General features: G+C 39.9%; 1 protein-coding gene across 1 annotated transcript in view; it reads left to right on the forward strand.

Annotated features, from left to right (window-relative positions):
• The window catches only part of chrm3a (cholinergic receptor, muscarinic 3a), a 306968-nt gene that overhangs the window by 116518 nt on the left and 170753 nt on the right, over positions 1-19697 (forward strand). The window contains exon 2 of the mRNA XM_034185380.1: positions 3850-3955. The gene's annotated coding sequence lies outside the window, so the exon portion shown is untranslated. The remainder of the gene's footprint in view (positions 1-3849; positions 3956-19697) is intronic.

The following is a 19697-nucleotide window of genomic DNA, read 5'->3' on the forward strand; positions in this document are numbered from 1 at the left end:
CCTCCCACAGTATCTCCTGGGGTCCCCGATCATACGCCTTCTCCAAGTCCACAAAACACATGTAGACTGGTTGAGCATTCTCTTAGGCACCCTCCAGGATCCTTGTGAGAGTAAAGAGCTGATCGGTTGTTTCACGACCAGGACGGAACCTGCATTGTTCCTCTTCAATCAGAGGTTCGACTATCGGCCGAACCCTCCTTTCCAGCACCCTGGAGTAGACTTTACCAGGGAGGCTGAGTAGTGTGATGCCCCTGTAGTTGGCATACTCTCTGGAGCCCCCTTTTTATATATGGGGACCACCACCCCAGTTTTCCACTCCTTAGGCACTGTCCCAGACCTCAACGCAATGTTGAAGAGACGTCTCATCCAAGACAATCCCTCCACACCCAGAGCCTTCAGCATTTCTGGACGGATCTCATCAACCCCCTTGATGAGATCCTTTGAAGTCAAGAGGTTTCAAACAGTCCAAAACAAATTTTAAATAGCAATTCAATCCACAGTCCAACCCAAAATCTCTCACGGTCTTAAAATGACAATGTAGTCCGTAGCTGATGCTGTGCATTGACTTCTTTGTGTACATATGTTCTGTTTTTCCGATAAGGTGGCCGCAGTATGTCATACTACAAAAGGCAGAGACACTCAGCTGAGCCGCTGTCACTCGGTGACCATGCCCCTAATTTTACTGAAATCTTAACATAAAAATTCAGCCCCCCTGTACAGCTGTCATGGATGAGGAAACTATCATAAAAAAAACCCAAAGCCAGTTTTTGTACCAGGATGTAAACATGTTTGCTTCTGCTCTTAAATTGGACATTTTAACATGGACTCCTATGGGAATGTGCTCTGTTTTGGAGCCAGCCTCAAGCAGCCAGTCAAGGAACAGCAACTATTTCTTCTTCTCAGAGGGCTTCTTCTGAGGCCCTGAAAGTTTACCACTTGGTCCCAACCAACCTACACATGGGAAAAGAGGAGGAGCTTTGGCAAGACCCTGAGTGACCTGGGCGGGACAAATGAAGCCCAAACAGGCCCTTATCTCACAGTTACCTTATAAGCTAAAGTGAACAGCCTAACCTTAGTTTGGGTGTTTTATTAAAGCATATTTTTGGGGACTCTGTGCTGGTTTTAATGACAAGTGGCTTGGGTGTGCGTATTAAAAATGATCGACTTCTTTACTCAGTAACTGAGAATTAACTGAGCTTAACGTCATCAAGCTTCCATTAGCTCCTGAAAGTACTAACACTACGAGCATACAAAATTAAAACCACAAGCATTTCAAAGGACAGACACTGTCTTCCACAGCAAGGAGAAGTCACAAGTGGGGTGTGTGACAATCTCCGAATCTGAACTCAGATCAGTGGCACACACTACCTGCCACTCAAAGCAACCACCCTAATTATGAATATTGTATTTATGGCTTAAAATGTCTTAAAAGAATGAATTATAGAAAAAAAAAATCACCCCTGTACAGTTGTCATGGCTATAGCTCTCATGACCAACATTTTTTTTAATTCTCCTCTAAAGTTGGACATATTTGCTCCCTTTTAGAGTTATCATCAAGTGGTCATTCAAGGAACTACGACTTTTTTTCTCTTCCGAGTGGCTTCATTTTTGACAGCTGGGGATTGTGGCTTGATAATTACCATTTTCTAGACGGAGTGCCTGAAATACTTTGATGAAATATGCAAGGGGGAAGCAAAATGCATTCTTGGAAATGTAAATGTAGCTTGTTTTTAGTACTCTTAGGAGGTAAATGTTTTCAAAGTGTTTCTTTAGAGCAGTGATTTTCAACCTTTTTTGAGTCGCGGCACCCTTTTTATATTTACAAAATCCTGCGGCACACCACCAACCAAAATAATATAATTCTATTACCTCTGGTTTTGCGCAAAACCCAATTATCGCAATAGAAAATCGATACAGAAAACACCGCATTTCGAAAATCCTTAAGCATTTTGCACTCTGATCTCAAGTAGGGCTGTCACGATTAGGAATTTCCTAAGACGATTAATTGTCAGACAAATAATTGCGATTGACGAATATATTGTCTATTTTTTTCCCCTTCTTTATATTCTACTATTGTAGTATAATTACACAACTCTGGAAGAACGTTTGGCTTCTGTGAGTGGAGAAACTGGGAATGGTGCAACATTTTTATTTTTATCTTCATTTTACATACAGTCCCAACTTTTTCTGAATTGTGGTTGTTTCTGTTGCATTTCTGAAATTGTTTCTCCTCATCAGTCACGTTTTGTGTTTAAACACTGCATTAAGCCCATATTGAACAAATAAATACCTTTGGAAAGTAACAGCTGTTAAAGTTCAGAGTTCTCACCTGCTTTTTTTGATCTGTGCGTCTGAACATCACCACAGCTTCTCCATGTCAGGGTTTTTTGTTTTGTTTTTGTGGCTCAGTTCATTCATATACTCTCATTTTTTAAATATGTTTTTAAAGCTATTTGACCGTTTATTTCATCTCATGATCTCATAAATTCAGAATACGACGCGCACATGGTGTGAACAGGACGGTAACGGCAGAATCACACCTTTAGACAAAGTTCAGAGAGAAGTAAAAGCAGCTTCATGTTTTGGTTTTGTTTTGTTAACATATTCACTCGGGTTAAAATCCTCTCTCTGCTCCGCGCTCACTGTGCACTGATGGTTCTCAGATTGTAACATGTCGCGCCTGCATTCAGGAATCTCCCTCACGCACCCCCTCCCTCCCAGCCTGCAGCCTGTTGACTCCGCGCGCGCGCACACACACACACACACACACACACACAGCTCCGCATTTTAGATGGCTTTTGAAGAAGACGGCCACTGATTTAATCGGCCGTCTTATCCAAACGGCAGGACGGATCGCTTTTCAGCCTCCATGTTATTGTCCCGCATTAAGACGAGAGTGAGGCTGCAGCACAATGACGTCAGATTCTGAGTCGTTTTATGCTTTGTGGATAAAATAAATAATTCACGGTAATCGCGAATATGAAAAATAATCGCGATTGATGAATATTGTAAGAATTGTGACAGCCCTAATCCCAAGTGTTTTTTTTTTAGACGTGTCAACACTTTTATTCACAATAATCTGCCACTCTAATATTCACGGAGCGCAGAGGCTGCCTTCAGCGAACCCAATTGTGAGCGAGAAGGCCCAAGTCTGTTCACGGTGACATCAACGGAGGTCAGGCCGCCTTCCCCGCACACCTCCACAGCCAACGCGGTTTCTCCTTCCCCAGAGGAGCCATGCTCCATGAGCAGCTGAGATTCACGCTGTAGTCAGCAACCCGTAACCATGGAGACGCACAACGCTATGTGCGCAAGTATGTACTACTGGAATAAAAGAGCATTACATCATCTGCCACACTATTACAGCACATACACCTGATAATGGTGATCGATCACGGCACCCTAGGGTGCCGCGGCACCCTGGTTGAGAATCACTGCTTTAGAGAATGGCTGAAAACCTGAGCAAGAGGAGTGAGACAGATTCAGCACATTTCATTGGCCTTGTATCACATCTGTCTGAGTGAGGATTCAAAATATCTGGGTTTCCAAGATGAAGACTGAGATTCAGGCTTTGAATGACTTCCTCAAAACTGCGTCTGTATTTAGTGGAAATGTTGGATTTGTAGAAGTGTTCACTTGTCTGGACACTTACATTCAGCCTATAGCGCCCCGAAGTCCCACCGTACAGTCGCCTATGCCGTGTTTATCTGAGATACGTGGAAAGATATTAAAATTAGCTGCCGTGGTTTGACTGTGAGAGGGTCAATGCATGATTGTGTGTGCCAGCACTTCCTAGTTTGGACAAATCCTCTTTAACGCTCGCTCATCCTCTCCCTCTCTGCCTCTCAGCTGCCATGATCCAGCCAAAGGAGGATAATCGTGCAGCCTGGACAGACACCGAAAGGCCCGCGGCTGAAAGGTGACCTCCAGATGCTTCACCTCCTTAAATCATTTGGTGAGTTCCATGTCAGAAAATCTCTTGTCTCCACAAATGATGCTTCCTCCTCCCCCTCTTCCTCCCCCTGTCAGCACTTGGCAGGATGTACAGCTCCAAGCCTTTTTGCTAATGTTCAAGTCACACATTTTAAATGAAGTTCTCCAAAGAAGAACACATTATCTAATGCCTTTTCTTGGTATTCATTACCATTCCCTTTGAGAAAAAGTTCAATGCGGGATTTCCTCTTTTCTGTACCCTAAAGTGTTGACTGTGTTCATGCTTCACAACTGACACTTTTCGGCTCGGCCTCGACGAGTAATAACACCTGAAGAGAAGAAAAAGTCATTACTTCTTAATTAAGGGTCTGTTTTCCTTTAATGAACACTATGTGATGGAATTTTATTGCCGGTACAGCCTTCTATGAGATTAACGAGTGTGAGAAAAATATCCCTTTGTGTGGGCAGAGCTGGGTCAGAGTTACATTTTACATGCCCATTTTTGTTCTTTGTGACATAATCCATTGGATTACAAAAAAAACAGCTATATTTTAAAAGCCAAAATATAATCAGATAAGCTTTTACAATATAACTATAATCTGATTACACATTTTCAAATGTAATCCTCTCTAATTATGATTACTTTATTTTGTAATCTGATTACATGTAATCTGTTACTACCCAACTCTTTTCATAGGCACATGAGTAAGTAAAAAAAACATGTTGAGGAAGGGTGACGTGATTATAGTGTGTGAATAACTGACCCTCAGTATCTTCATGCTGGATGGGAAATAACTGAAAGAAATGAATCCTTCACAGCAGCCCAGTGTTCCAAAATTCTGCAACCTAAGAAAGAAATCCTTTTTTGTGTTGAAGTCAGTGAAGGATATATATGTGATGAACATTATGTGTTCTGGCCTTCGGGACTCGTATTTTTTGTGGATGTTTAAATTAGATAGAACTTTATTGATCCCTTGCGAAGACTCCATCAGGGAAATTGATTTTCCTGCAGCATTTGTATAGCAGCACACAGGGTAAGAAGCACACATAGTATCAAAAGTGAAAGAAAAAAATAAAAACAGTTTATAAATATAAATACACAATATAAATACCAGACATACTGGTTTACTGGCTACTACTGCTCCTCTTCTTCCCATCCTCTGTCTTCCTGTTGCTCCTCCTTCCCCTGAGTGAGGAGTTGTTCAGTCTGATGGCTGAGGGATAAAGGAGTTTCAAAGGTCCCTCAAAGGAGGGACAAAGGTTTTCAGAGCTGCTGGCATGCGAATATGTCCCTGATATTCAGTACCCGGACATAAACAACTATTTTGTCAGGGATACAAATACTTTGTTTGTGTGTGACCAAGATCATCAGAAGACGTGTCTCAGATCTTCACAGCAAAGGTGAGTTGCTTTGTGCACCGTTCTGTTTTTTGAATAGCAGCAAGGAAAATCACATGCATCCACAGTACACGGGTTAGATTATGTTGTTTCTCCTACATACATGTTACATACTTTTCATACCAAAGTAACTTGCTTTCATGATTGTCATTGGTTTGTCACAAATGTGGGAGTTTGCACGTTTACCAGCGTTCATTCACAAAACCCTGGTTCGGCTTTAACAATCTTTAATTAAACAGCATCATGGAGCTCTGAAAAAGCATAAAACAGTCTAAAACTGTTTGATTCATGACATTTGTTCTATTTGAGTTTAAAACTTTTGGATTCCTCTTCTTACAAGTGTCCTGTTGTCCACCTTGTGAGAGCTGACACTGCAATTTATGGATGAAGGAATGTTGATGTGTTTGGACTTCCTCTTTCCTGCTGCTACACATCAGAATTTTGGCTCTCTGTTGGGACTGTTTACACTGAGACTGCTACCTGCTGCTTTGGACTTGAATTAACAGTCTTTTTCAAGACTTTTTTTTACTTTTTTACCTTTTTTTTTTTTTTTTTTTTTTTTTTTTTAACTTTTTTACTGTGCTCCAACGCCTAAAGAAGACCTCTAACGGTCGAAACATCGCGACGGAGCACTTTTATCTGCTAACTTTCATCAGCGTTGGCAAGCTAACTAGCTTGCTAACGCTTTCGTTTTTATTTTTTTATTTTATTTTTTTCTCTTTTAGCACTGTTGTCGTGCGTTGCCTGTGCTGCTTCATGGCCTGTTTGGTGCCTTGATTGGGGCACTCCTTCTGCTGAATCACCTTTAAATTATTTACACATTATTCACTTTGTGTGTTTTTAGGAATCCGCTAGGTTGCGTAGCTACTAGCTCTTAGCTGATTTAGCATGGCGGCTTCTCCTGTCTCTCCCGCACTTTTCTGCTCTGGGTGTGAAATGTTTAGTTATTCCTCGGCCTCCTTTAGCAGTAACGGTACTTGTAATAAGTGCAGCTTATTCGTAGCTTTGGAGGCCAGGCTGGGCGAATTGGAGACTCGGCTCCGCACCGTGGAAAATTCTACAGCTAGCCAGGCCCCTGTAGTCGGTGCGGACCAAGGTAGCTTAGCTGCCGCTAGTTCCCCCCTGGCAGATCCCGGGCAGTCGGGAAAGCAGGCTGACTGGGTGACTGTGAGGAGGAAGCGTAGCCCTAAACAGAAGCCCCGTGTACACCGCCAACCCGTTCACATCTCTAACCGTTTTTCCCCACTCGACGATACACTCGCCGAGGATCAAACTCTGGTTATTGGCGACTCTGTTTTGAGAAATGTGAAGTTAGCGACACCAGCAACCATAGCCAATTGTCTTCCGGGGGCCAGAGCAGGCGACATCGAAGGACATTTGAAATTGCTGGCTAAGGCTAAGCGTAAATTTGGTAAGATTGTAATTCACGTCGGCAGTAATGACACTCGGTTACGCCAATCGGAGGTCACTAAAATTAACATTAAATCGGTGTGTAACTTTGCAAAAACAATGTCGGACTCTGTTGTTTTCTCTGGGCCCCTCCCCAATCAGACCGGGAGTGACATGTTTAGCCGCATGTTCTCCTTGAATTGCTGGCTGTCTGAGTGGTGTCCAAAAAATGAGGTGGGCTTCATTGATAATTGGCAAAGCTTCTGGGGAAAACCTGGTCTTGTTAGGAGAGACGGCATCCATCCCACTTTAGATGGAGCAGTTCTCATTTCTAGAAATCTGGCCAATTTTCTTGGATCCTCCAAACTGTGACTGTCCAGCGTTGGGACCAGGAGGCAGAGCTGTGGTCTTATACACCTCTCTGCAGCTTCTCTCCCCCTGCCATCCCCTCATTACCCCATCCCCGTAGAGACGGTGCCTGCTCCCAGACCACCAATAACCAGTAAAAATCTATTTAAGCATAAAAATTCAAAAAGAAAAAATAATATAGCACCTTCAATTGCACCACAGACTAAAACAGTTAAATGTGGTCTATTAAACATTAGGTCTCTCTCTTCTAAGTCCCTGTTGGTAAATGATATAATAATTGATCAACGTATTGATTTATTCTGCCTTACAGAAACCTGGTTACAGCAGGATGAATATGTTAGTTTAAATGAGTCAACACCCCCGAGTCACACTAACTGTCAGAATGCTCGTAGCACGGGCCGTGGCGGAGGATTAGCAGCAATCTTCCATTCCAGCTTATTAATTAATCAAAAACCTAGACAGAGCTTTAATTCATTTGAAAGCTTGTCTCTTAGTCTTGTCCATCCAAATTGGAAGTCCCAAAAACCAGTTTTATTTGTTATTATCTATCGTCCACCTGGTCGTTACTGTGAGTTTCTCTGTGAATTTTCAGACCTTTTGTCTGACTTAGTGCTTAGCTCAGATAAGATAATTATAGTGGGCGATTTTAATATCCACACAGATGCTGAGAATGACAGCCTCAGCACTGCATTTGGTCTATTATTGGACTCTATCGGCTTTGCTCAAAAAGTAAATGAGTCCACCCACCACTTTAATCATATCTTAGATCTTGTTCTGACTTATGGTATGGGAATAGAAGATTTAACAGTATTCCCTGAAAACTCCCTTCTGTCTGATCATTTTTTAATAACATTTACATTTACCCTGATGGACTACCCTGCAGTGGGGAATAAGTTTCATTACACTAGAAGTCTTTCAGAAAGCGCTGTAACTAGGTTTAAGGATATGATTCCTTCGTTATGTTCTCTAATGTCATATACCAACACAGAGCAGAGTAGCTACCTAAACTCTGTAAGGGAGTTAGAGTATCTCGTCAATAGTTTTACATCCTCTTTGAAGACAACTTTGGATGCTGTAGCTCCTCTGAAAAAGAGAGCTTTAAATCAGAAGTGTCTGACTCCGTGGTATAACTCACAAACTCGTAGCTTAAAGCAGATAACCCGTAAGTTGGAGAGGAAATGGCGTCTCACTAACTTAGAAGATCTTCACTTAGCCTGGAAAAAGAGTTTGTTGCTCTATAAAAAAAGCCCTCCGTAAAGCTAGGACATCTTTCTACTCATCACTAATTGAAGAAAATAAGAATAACCTCAGGTTTCTTTTCAGCACTGTAGCTAGGCTGACAAAGAGTCAGAGCTCTATTGAGCTGAGTATTCCATTAACTTTAACTAGTAATGACTTCATGACTTTCTTTGCTAACAAAATTTTGACTATTAGAGAAACAATTACTCATAACCATCCCAAAGATGTATCGTTATCTTTGGCTGCTTTCAGTGATGCCGGTATTTGGTTAGACTCTTTCTCTCCGGTTGTTCTGTCTGAGTTATTTTCATTGGTTGCTTCGTCCAAACCATCGGCATGTTTATTGGACCCCATTCCTGCCAGGCTGCTCAAGGAAGTCCTACCATTATTTAATGCTTCAATCTTAAATATGATCAATCTATCTTTGTTAGTTGGTTATGTACCACAGGCCTTTAAGGTGGCAGTAATTAAACCATTACTTAAAAAGCCATCACTTGATCCAGCTATCTTAGCTAATTATAGGCCAATTTCCAACCTTCCTTTTCTCTCGAAGATTCTTGAGAGGGTAGTTGTAAAACAGTTAACTGATCACCTGCAGAGGAATGGTCTATTTGAAGAGTTTCAGTCAGGTTTTAGAATTCATCATAGTACAGAAACAGCATTAGTGAAGGTTACAAATGATCTTCTTATGGCTTCGGACAGTGGACTTATCTCTGTGCTTGTTCTGTTGGACCTCAGTGCTGCTTTTGATACTGTTGACCATAAAATTTTATTACAGAGATTAGAGCATGTCATAGGTATTAAAGGCACTGCGCTGCGGTGGTTTGAATCATATTTGTCTAATAGATTACAGTTTGTTCATGTAAATGGGGAATCTTCTTCACAGACTAAAGTTAATTATGGAGTTCCACAAGGTTCTGTGCTAGGACCAATTTTATTCACTTTATACATGCTTCCCTTAGGCAGTATTATTAGACGGTATTGCTTAAATTTTCATTGTTACGCAGATGATACCCAGCTTTATCTATCCATGAAGCCTGAGGATACACACCAATTAGCTAAACTGCAGGATTGTCTTACAGACATAAAGACATGGATGACCTCTAATTTCCTGCTTTTAAACTCAGATAAAACTGAAGTTATTGTACTTGGCCCCACAAATCTTAGAAGCATGGTGTCTAACCAGATCGTTACTCTGGATGGCATTTCCCTGATCTCTAGTAATACTGTGAGAAATCTTGGAGTCATTTTTGATCAGGATATGTAATTCAAAGCGCATATTAAACAAATATGTAGGACTGCCTTTTTGCATTTACGCAATATCTCTAAAATCAGAAAGGTCTTGTCTCAGAGTGATGCTGAAAAACTAATTAATGCATTTATTTCCTCTAGGCTGGACTATTGTAATTCATTATTATCAGGTTGTCCTAAAACTTCCCTAAAAAGCCTTCAGTTGGTTCAGAATGCTGCAGCTAGAGTACTGACGGGGACTAGCAGGAGAGAGCATATCTCACCCGTGTTGGCCTCTCTTCATTGGCTTCCTGTTAATTCTAGAATAGAATTTAAAATTCTTCTTCTTACTTATAAGGTTTTGAATAATCAGGTCCCATCTTATCTTAGGGACCTCGTAGTACCATATTACCCCATTAGAGCGCTTCGCTCTCAGACTGCGGGCTTACTTGTAGTTCCTAGGGTTTGTAAGAGTAGAATGGGAGGCAGAGCCTTCAGCTTTCAGGCTCCTCTCCTGTGGAACCAGCTCCCAATTCAGATCAGGGAGACAGATACCCTCTCTACTTTTAAGATTAGGCTTAAAACTTTCCTTTTCGCTAAGGCTTATAGTTAGGGCTGGATCGGGTGACCCTGGACCATCCCTTGGTTATGCTGCTTTAGACGTAGATTGTGGGGGGTTCCCATGATGCACTGTTTCTTTCTCTTTTTGCTCCGTATGCATCACTCTGCATTTAATCATTAGTGATCGATCTCTGCCCCCCTTCACGGCATGTCTTTTTCCTGGTTTTTTTCCTCAGCCCCAACCAGTCTCAGCAGAAGACTGCCCCTCCCTGAGCCTGGTTCTGCTGGAGGTTTCTTCCTGTTAAAAGGGAGTTTTTCCTTCCCACTGTTGCCAAGTGCTTGCTCATAGGGGGTCGTTTTGACCGTTGGGGTTTTTCATAATTATTGTATGGCCTTGCCTTACAATATGGAGCGCCTTGGGGCAACTGTTTGTTGTGATTTGGCGCTATATAAGAAAAAAGTTGATTGATTGATTGATTGATTGATGTCACCCGTAGGTTTTCTGAAGAGCAGATTTGAAGTTCAAATGGGGTGGTTCAGATGTTGCCATCTTGGTAGTGCCTCACTCTGCCTAACTTCTAGTCAATCCATAAATGGGTAAAGAGGTGGAGCAAGGGCAAGTCACGCCCACTTACCTAAATCTACAAGCTGGCTAACAAGCTAGGTCACCTGATGTCAGGTGTTTCATTCATGCATATTTTTGTTGACTGGGCATTGGTTCTTATAACAGGTGGCTTATGTGTGTGTGGATATTAAAAACTCTGATTGCCTATTGCCTCTATAACTGTGGCGCTATCACATTAGCTATGTCACCAAGCTATGGATACTTGATAATTAGTTAGCAAGGTGCTCACACCCAAAACAAATATTTTGCTCATTAAATTCTAGAACACTGAGGTCAGTTAGTACAATGAATCACACAGCCACTTTTTAATAGCTTAAACTGAATGTTGTCATGAAGAGGGAAACTAGCTGTAGAAACCAAAACCTTTTATTGTGCCGACCTGTAAACATGTTTAATTCTGCTGTAAATTTGGACATTTAAACATAGGTTTTTTTTTGTGGATTGACTTGCTTTTGGAGGAAGCCTCAAGTGGCTATTCTAGGAACTGCAGGTTATGGCACTTCTGTGTTGGCTTCATTTTTCAGCACAGGATGATGTTAGTTGGTTCAGATTCAATCTGCATTATCACTGTCAAATCAATTAATTCAGGGAAAATCAATCAATCAATTTCAATCAATTTTTTTATATAGCGCCAAATCACAACAAACAGTTGCCCCAAGGCGCTTTATATTGTAAGGCAAGGCCATACAATAATTATGTAAAACCCCAACGGTCAAAACGACCCCCTGTGAGCAAGCACTTGGCTACAGTGGGAAGGAAAAACTCCCTTTTAACAGGAAGAAACCTCCAGCAGAACCAGGCTCAGGGAGGGGCAGTCTTCTGCTGGGACTGGTTGGGGCTGAGGGAGAGAACCAGGAAAAAGACATGCTGTGGAGGGGAGCAGAGATCGATCACTAATGATTAAATGCAGAGTGGTGCATACAGAGCAAAAAGAGAAAGAAACAGTGCATCATGGGAACCCCCCAGCAGTCTACGTCTATAGCAGCATAACTAAGGGATGGTTCAGGGTCACCTGATCCAGCCCTAACTATAAGCTTTAGCAAAAAGGAAAGTTTTAAGCCTAATCTTAAAAGTAGAGAGGGTGTCTGTCTCCCTGATCTGAATTGGGAGCTGGTTCCACAGGAGAGGAGCCTGAAAGCTGAAGGCTCTGCCTCCCATTCTACTCTTACAAACCCTAGGAACTACAAGTAAGCCTGCAGTCTGAGAGCGAAGCGCTCTATTGGGGTGATATGGTACTATGAGGTCCCTAAGATAAGATGGGACCTGATTATTCAAAACCTTATAAGTAAGAAGAAGAATTTTAAATTCTATTCTAGAATTAACAGGAAGCCAATGAAGAGAGGCCAATATGGGTGAGATATGCTCTCTCCTTCTAGTCCCCGTCAGCACTCTAGCTGCAGCATTTTGAATTAACTGAAGGCTTTTTAGGGAACTTTTAGGACAACCTGATAATAATGAATTACAATAGTCCAGCCTAGAGGAAATAAATGCATGAATTAGTTTTTCAGCATCACTCTGAGACAAGACCTTTCTGATTTTAGAGATATTGCGTAAATGCAAAAAAGCAGTCATACATATTTGTTTAATATGCGCTTTGAATGACATATCCTGATCAAAAATGACTCCAAGATTTCTCACAGTATTACTAGAGGTCAGGGTAATGCCATCCAGAGTAAGGATCTGGTTAGACACCATGTTTGTAAGATTTGTGGGGCCAAGTACAATAACTTCAGTTTTATCTGAGTTTAAAAGCAGGAAATTAGAGGTCATCCATGTCTTTATGTCTGTAAGACAATTCTGCAGTTTAGCTAATTGGTGTGTGTCCTCTGGCTTCATGGATAGATAAAGCTGGGTATCATCTGCGTAACAATGAAAATTTAAGCAATACCGTCTAATAATACTGCCTAAGGGAAGCATGTATAAAGTGAATAAAATTGGTCCTAGCACAGAACCTTGTGGAACTCCATAATTAACTTTAGTCTGTGAAGAAGATTCCCCATTTACATGAACAAATTGTAATCTATTAGACAAATATGATTCAAACCACCGCAGCGCAGTGCCTTTAATACCTATGGCATGCTCTAATCTCTGTAATAAAATTTTATGGTCAACAGTATCAAAAGCAGCACTGAGGTCTAACAGAACAAGCACAGAGATGAGTCCACTGTCCGAGGCCATAAGAAGATCATTTGTAACCTTCACTAATGCTGTTTCTGTACTATGATGAATTCTAAAACCTGACTGAAACTCTTCAAATAGACCATTCCTCTGCAGATGATCTGTTAGCTGTTTTACAACTACCCTTTCAAGAATTTTTGAGAGAAAATCACCATCAGATCCCAAACTAACTGCATCAATTAAGGGGAGGTGATGGTCTAGTGGTTAAAGTGTTGAGTTTGAGACCAGAGGATCCTCGGTTCAAATCCCAGCCTGACCGGAAAATCACTAAGGGCCCTTGGGCAAGGTCCTTAATCCCCTAGTCGCTCTCGGTGTGTAGTGGGCGCCTTACATGGCAGCAGCCTCACATCGGGGTGAATGTAAGGCATTGATGTGTAAAGCGCATTGAGCTTCCGATGCAGATGGAAAAGCAGTATACAAATGCAGTCCATTTACCATTTTACGAAGAAAGTGGGTCACATCAGTACCAACAGGTTGATTCTCTCACCTGTAGGGGGAGAAAAACAAAACAAAAATCAAGTTGTGGAATAACAGCACATGTTCCATACTCATCACTACCACTGATGTGCCCTTGAGCAAAGAGCATGCTGATCTCTTGTGGAGATCAGACTGTGATTGTAATGAGCAGCTTCCAACTGTAACAGTGTGTGATTGGGGCGTACCTGAAAAACAGAGCTTTACCCTCAGAGTAACTTTCCAACATCAATAAAGACAAATAAATAAATTAATTAAAAGTGGAATTCAGGCATTTATAGGCAATTTGTCATTCGCATGTCCAAACTTCCATTTATGGTAGCAGTCATTAGTGCAAACATCTGTAAGCCATTACATGCAGTAATTATGTATAAGAACATGAAAGACAAAAGTATGCATACATGACGATGTAAAAGTTCAGGACTGATGTAATTAATATTTATAAACAAACATAAATATCAAAAATGAATCATCAATCTATATCATATTTTGTTGAACTGTAAATTATAAAACAGTTTGGTTTTATTTAAAGAGGTTTTTGCAGTCATTGAATGAAGTGAATATCAGGTGGTGTGCCAATTTTTTTTTTTTCTAATAAGCTTTGTAATTTGGTAACTGGTTAGCTTCTTTCACAAAATGGAAAACGGATCTTGAATTAGATTTTTGCTGTAATGAAAATAGTCAGATGCACAAATCAAGGCTTTGAACTGGTTCAAGGAACAAAAATGAAAACCATAAATGTATTTTAATGTTGTGAAACAGAAATGTTTCTTTGAAATAATGGCTGCTGTTTTTTTTTTTTCTTTTATTAGAAATTAAAACATTTTCTGCTTGTAGTAACTTGGCGTTTCAAACTGAAACCTTTGCATATCTGTAGGCAGGTTTCCATTACCCTCCAAATTGCCAATTTGAAGTAACTGATTGAAAGTACACTTAATGGAAATGGATTTTGAAGAACTCTCAAATATTGCAAGGTTTTTATATCCACATGAGGTGGTTTATAGACAATTCAAAGTCTTCTTTCACAAAACATATATATATATATATATATACACTCAACAAAAATATAAACGCAACACTTTTGGTTTTGCTCCCATTTTGTATGAGATGAACTCAAAGGTGTGCCTTAGACTGCCCACAATAAAAGGCCACTCTGAAAGGTGCAGTTTTATCACACAGCACAATGCCACAGATGTCGCAAGATTTGAGGGAGCGTGCAATTGGCATGCTGACAGCAGGAATGTCAACCAGAGCTGTTGCTCGTGTATTGAATGTTCATTTCTCTACCATAAGCCGTCTCCAAAGGCGTTTCAGAGAAGAAGCATTTCAAGGTCCTGGAGTGACCTGGCCAGTCTCCAGACCTGAACTCAATAGAAAATCTTTGAAGGGAGCTGAAAATCCCTCCAAAGTTCTGTATGGAGGAGTGGACCAAAATCCCTGTTGCAGTGTGCAAACTTGGTCAAGAACTACATCTGACCTCTGTAATTGCAAACAAAGGTTTCTGTACCAAATATTATGTGCAATAAAATGAAAACCTCATGTCTGTGACATAAGGTTCCTCAAGATGATATTAGTGACAATATTAGACATCATTTTCACTTTGTTTTGTTTTTTTCTAATTAATTTAACATGTCTTCTATCTAGCTGTATTGATAATAGATCATTTCCTAACAATTCATGTATAATTTTTATGGTGGGTCATTGAATGAACTCTCGATGCACAATGTAGTGTTTTATAGGTCACATGACTTATAGCGAGAGTCACGTGACACTGTAAAATACATGGTGCAGTGTGTGTGGATGGAGAAAGACGAAGAGCTTGTAAACCTTCGACAATATTGGATTCAAAAAATAAACAAGATGGCAGCATTTAGCTGGGCTAACACATCGGTCACCATGACTACTAGCATTACAGTTCTCATGAGAGCCTCACTGGAATAATAGTTAACGTAAGAGGACAAAACCCAGCAGTCACACTCAGTGGAAATGCTATCATTTTGCTATGTTTTATTGATGTTCTGAAAATATCATTAAACTTGTGTACAAATTTGTAATTGAAGCCAAGGTTGTGAGAGTATAGTGGCATGATAAAATACCAATAACCAAATTAGTACCATTAGAAATCACACACACACACACACACACACACACACACACACACACACACACACACACACACACACACACACACACACACACACACACACACACACACACACACACACACGCTGCATTCAGAAAAATCTAAATTTTTGACTGCATGTTACACAAATCTGTTACTTTACCGTTTCTTTAAATGAACGCGATACCATTTATTTAATACCAGATTTAAGACGATTGCAAATGTTGAGACCTCTGTTCCATTTCCCAAAAGCACTCTAAGCTTAAAATAAGTCTGTGGACATACAATCAGACAATAAATAAATAAAATCATTGGGCCAAAACGTAATTTTATGCATATAGTCAGAAGCTTCTGGGAAACATCAGTTTGGTTTACTTCTGATCCCTAGTGAAGTGACGGCTGTGAGAATGGTCAGATCACATTGAGGTCACATACCAATGTGAATATGGACTTTCCAGACTAAAGCAAGTAAATAAATATCAGATTTACTACAGGTCATTCAGTGTGAAATTCAGCCTTTCAGATGCAGCTGAATAATTTGGTCTGAATCCATTTCATTATGTTCAGGATTTGTCATATTATTAATGGCAACAAAAATGTATTAAATGTGTGTGTGTGTATTATATATATATATATATATATATATATATATATATATATATATATATATATATATATATATATATATATATATAAAAATAAACCAATTCTGGATCTGGTACAAGCTGACATCAATGTCTTGGTTAACTTTTCAAGTCGATCAGTGCTTCAGATTTTGAATTCCACATGCAGTCACATCCACAAGTGCACGTGCACACAGTGTTCTAACAGAGAACACAAGTGTTAGGAAATTACAGTGCCGGCTGGTGTTCAGATTTGTGCCCCTGAAGGGAAGTGATACGAGGCTGATTTCAGGTGATAGTGCTATCTGCACGGTGCATCATCCTGCAGAGCCTGTTCTGTGATTAGACAAGACTTTGAACACTTTTAATCCACGCTGGGAAAATTTGTTTTACATCGCGATGTAGCCTGTGGAAAGAGTGCCTCTTTATGGAAAGTTAGTTCTGCACTGAAGTGATGATTAATAGCAGGAGTGCAGACACGTTTGAGAGCAGAGGACCTCGAACTACAATCAGTACAATCTAGGCAAAACACAAGAAAACATTAAAAACAAGCAGAAGTCAAAAAATAATAGCTGTCTTTTAGCAGCAGAAGCAAAGCTCATTTGTCACGAGTGAAATGGTGCATGGACACGCGCATTGAGCGTGAATGCATTTCACAGTGCTACGTGGAGTTTAGAGAGTTTACAGTGTGTCACCAAGGAGAGGAGCGCTTTAAATGCAGTCGAGTGTTCAATCCAATTAGCTAGCATCTATGAAATTTGGGTTTATGGTAACTGGAAGCACAGACATTCTTATTAGACAGTAGATATGGAAGAGTGTATTTGGCAGAACATCCTTAGGCACAGATAAACGGCTTTTGTCATCTTATTTATGAGAATATGATTACCTGTCTAAAATAATACATTTGGTCTACATTTGATTGGATTCAACTAGGGTGAGTAGCTTGCATTGCATGTGGAAGTTTTTCGGCAGCAGATGGTAGTCATCGATTTAAGATTTGAGATGCTTTGCAAAAATGTGTTTTTCCAGAAGTGAAGAGACCGCTGCAGAATATTTGCAGTAATGGAGCGTATTGATATCCCAGAGCATTTCCCAAATGTTCTTCCCCGTCTGATTGACTACTTAGTGGGTTGTAGTCTGCAGTCAGAAATCAATAGAATATTTTAATAATTTTTGACTGTAAATCTGAGTGCATAGTGCAGACAAGAAGCATGAAAAGAACTGAACCAACCAAGCAAGGATGTCTGAGACCAGCACTTGCCAACACTGTGCACATGTTCTTCAGAGGGTTACTATGTAGACTGTCCCTGTGGGCTACATGATTAGATTTTAAAGATAAGTATTAAATTATTTACACAAAGAAGCATCACTGTTTTTTATGTAGTTAAAAAAAAAAAGTATTTTTTGGTATATTAACAAATTACAAAATTATAAATAATATTGTAGGGGAAATTGTGAACAAATCATAAAGCAAACATATTGCAATAATAAAAACTTTGCATTATTAAATAAGTCGAAATAAGGGTTACTCAACATGAAAGATGATCCATTTTTATTATTATGCTCTCTGTAGGCTCACAAAGTTAAAAGAAAAGGTTTCCTTCATTAAAACACTACCTTTATAAAATAGACAAAATCACCTGCAAACATTTTTTTCCATGAAAACTGGTGTTTGAAATCTTGTCATTTTTACTGACATTATTCATGAAAAAACAAAAAAAACAAAAACAGATTTCAGCAAACATTTGCATTTACAACATTACTTCTGGTAGCAATCATCTTGGTGGCTCCATTTTGGAAATGAAAGCAAGCTCATTTCAGTCTCCATGTAACTGCAAAACCACACATAACCACAAATATGGTGAAAGAGACACAGTGAGTAGAAGTGTTTTTACCATATCCTTTCCGGAGGGTTGTGTGGACTTGAAACCATCACTCCTACACCATCACAAAACACCCATTAGTTTCTATGGTTAAGTTGAATTATTATTATTATTATTATTTATTGTACAAATTGTCTGTCTCAATGACAAATTTCACATCATACTACACAGGACAAAGTCCTTCACTTTATTTTTCTTCCAGGGCTAGGTTCACACAATCCTTTCCGCTAGGTTGCGTGGAGGGACAACCGTGGTATCTTGGTTTTAGGAAGTAACTGCTGTGAAACTGTCAGAAAGTACCTCTGATTTAGTACATTTCTCTCTTTCTCTCCCTGACTGTTACACCTGCTCCTTAATTCTGTCATCCAACCAGTATTCAGTCACCATCCATCAGGTGTTAGTATTTAGCAGGTGATGACCAAAAAAAAAAAAAAAAAAAGTGACTTGAATCTGGTTATTATTTAGGATTGGGGGGTGTCAGCCTTCCTTGGGTCCAAGTTGGAGGGGCTTTGGATCCATTCACCTGTTGCAACAAAGTGCATCTGATTTTAGTCAGTTTGTCCTCATTATATGCCCTTTTAAATGTGAAGATGTACTTGGTGATAGTATTTACGGTTTTTGATTTTTCCTTCATTTATCTGTCCACTCACTGCATTTTTCAGGGTACATGTCTCTCAAAAGCAGAGGAAGATGATAGTTTTCAATATAAATAGATCAAAATCCTATTTTACCTAAAATTAACATGCTCTGGTAAATGTGGCTATTACGCGTTGAAGATACAGTCCTCAAAAACGGTATGAAAAATTACCACTTAAATGACCTGTAGAATATTTGATTATATTTCTGTAATAGGTTATTCTTCTCTCTGGAGATTTGAAATATGACTTGATCCACATTTCCAACTTTGCATAATAGTCCTAACTGCATACATTTGCATTTACACCACTTTTTGTAACGTTCTATCAGCCTGCTGCTTATTATTAAATATCCTGAGCGTGTCTGTCACAGCTGAAGTGATGAAGCGCTCGTGAAAACAAAAGGTGAGTTATCGTGAGTAAAACTCCTCCCATGGGACTTCATTAGTCAGAGGGCTACTTCATTAAAACACTTCAAACATTAAAAAAAAAACCTACTTACTATTCAGCCGCAGTTCTCAGGGGATCATACTTACAATTACTGAATAATTTTTGACTAAGTTAAGAAATTTCTGGTCTAACAAGGCTGTTAAAACACATACATGCACAGTCATGTCTGAACTCTTGGTCTCCAGCCTGCACACCATGTTGGGATGAAACTGTCACAAAGTAATGCAAGCAACTTTCAGTTTAGCTCATTTCAGGATCCAGTAATCTTGCTCTAGCAATGCCAAATTAAAAATTTACATGGAAATATAGACATGGTGGCTTAGTGGTTAGCAATGCTGCCTCACAGCGAAAGCTCGAAGAGGTACTCCAGCCAGGAAGATTGGTCTACATTCCACAATTCCTCTGCATTTCTTTGTTTTGCCTCAGAAACAACATTTTTGATGTCACCCCACAAGTTTTTTTTATTGGATTATGGTCCCGGGATTGGGCTGGCCACTCCAGAATGTTAATCTTGTTCGTCTGGAACCAAGATGCTGCTCGCGTGTTGGTGTGTTTGGAGTTGTTACCTTGTTGAAACATCCATTTCAG

Source organism: Thalassophryne amazonica, chromosome 13, assembly GCF_902500255.1.
Source record: "Thalassophryne amazonica chromosome 13, fThaAma1.1, whole genome shotgun sequence".
NCBI classification, from domain to species: domain Eukaryota; kingdom Metazoa; phylum Chordata; class Actinopteri; order Batrachoidiformes; family Batrachoididae; genus Thalassophryne; species Thalassophryne amazonica.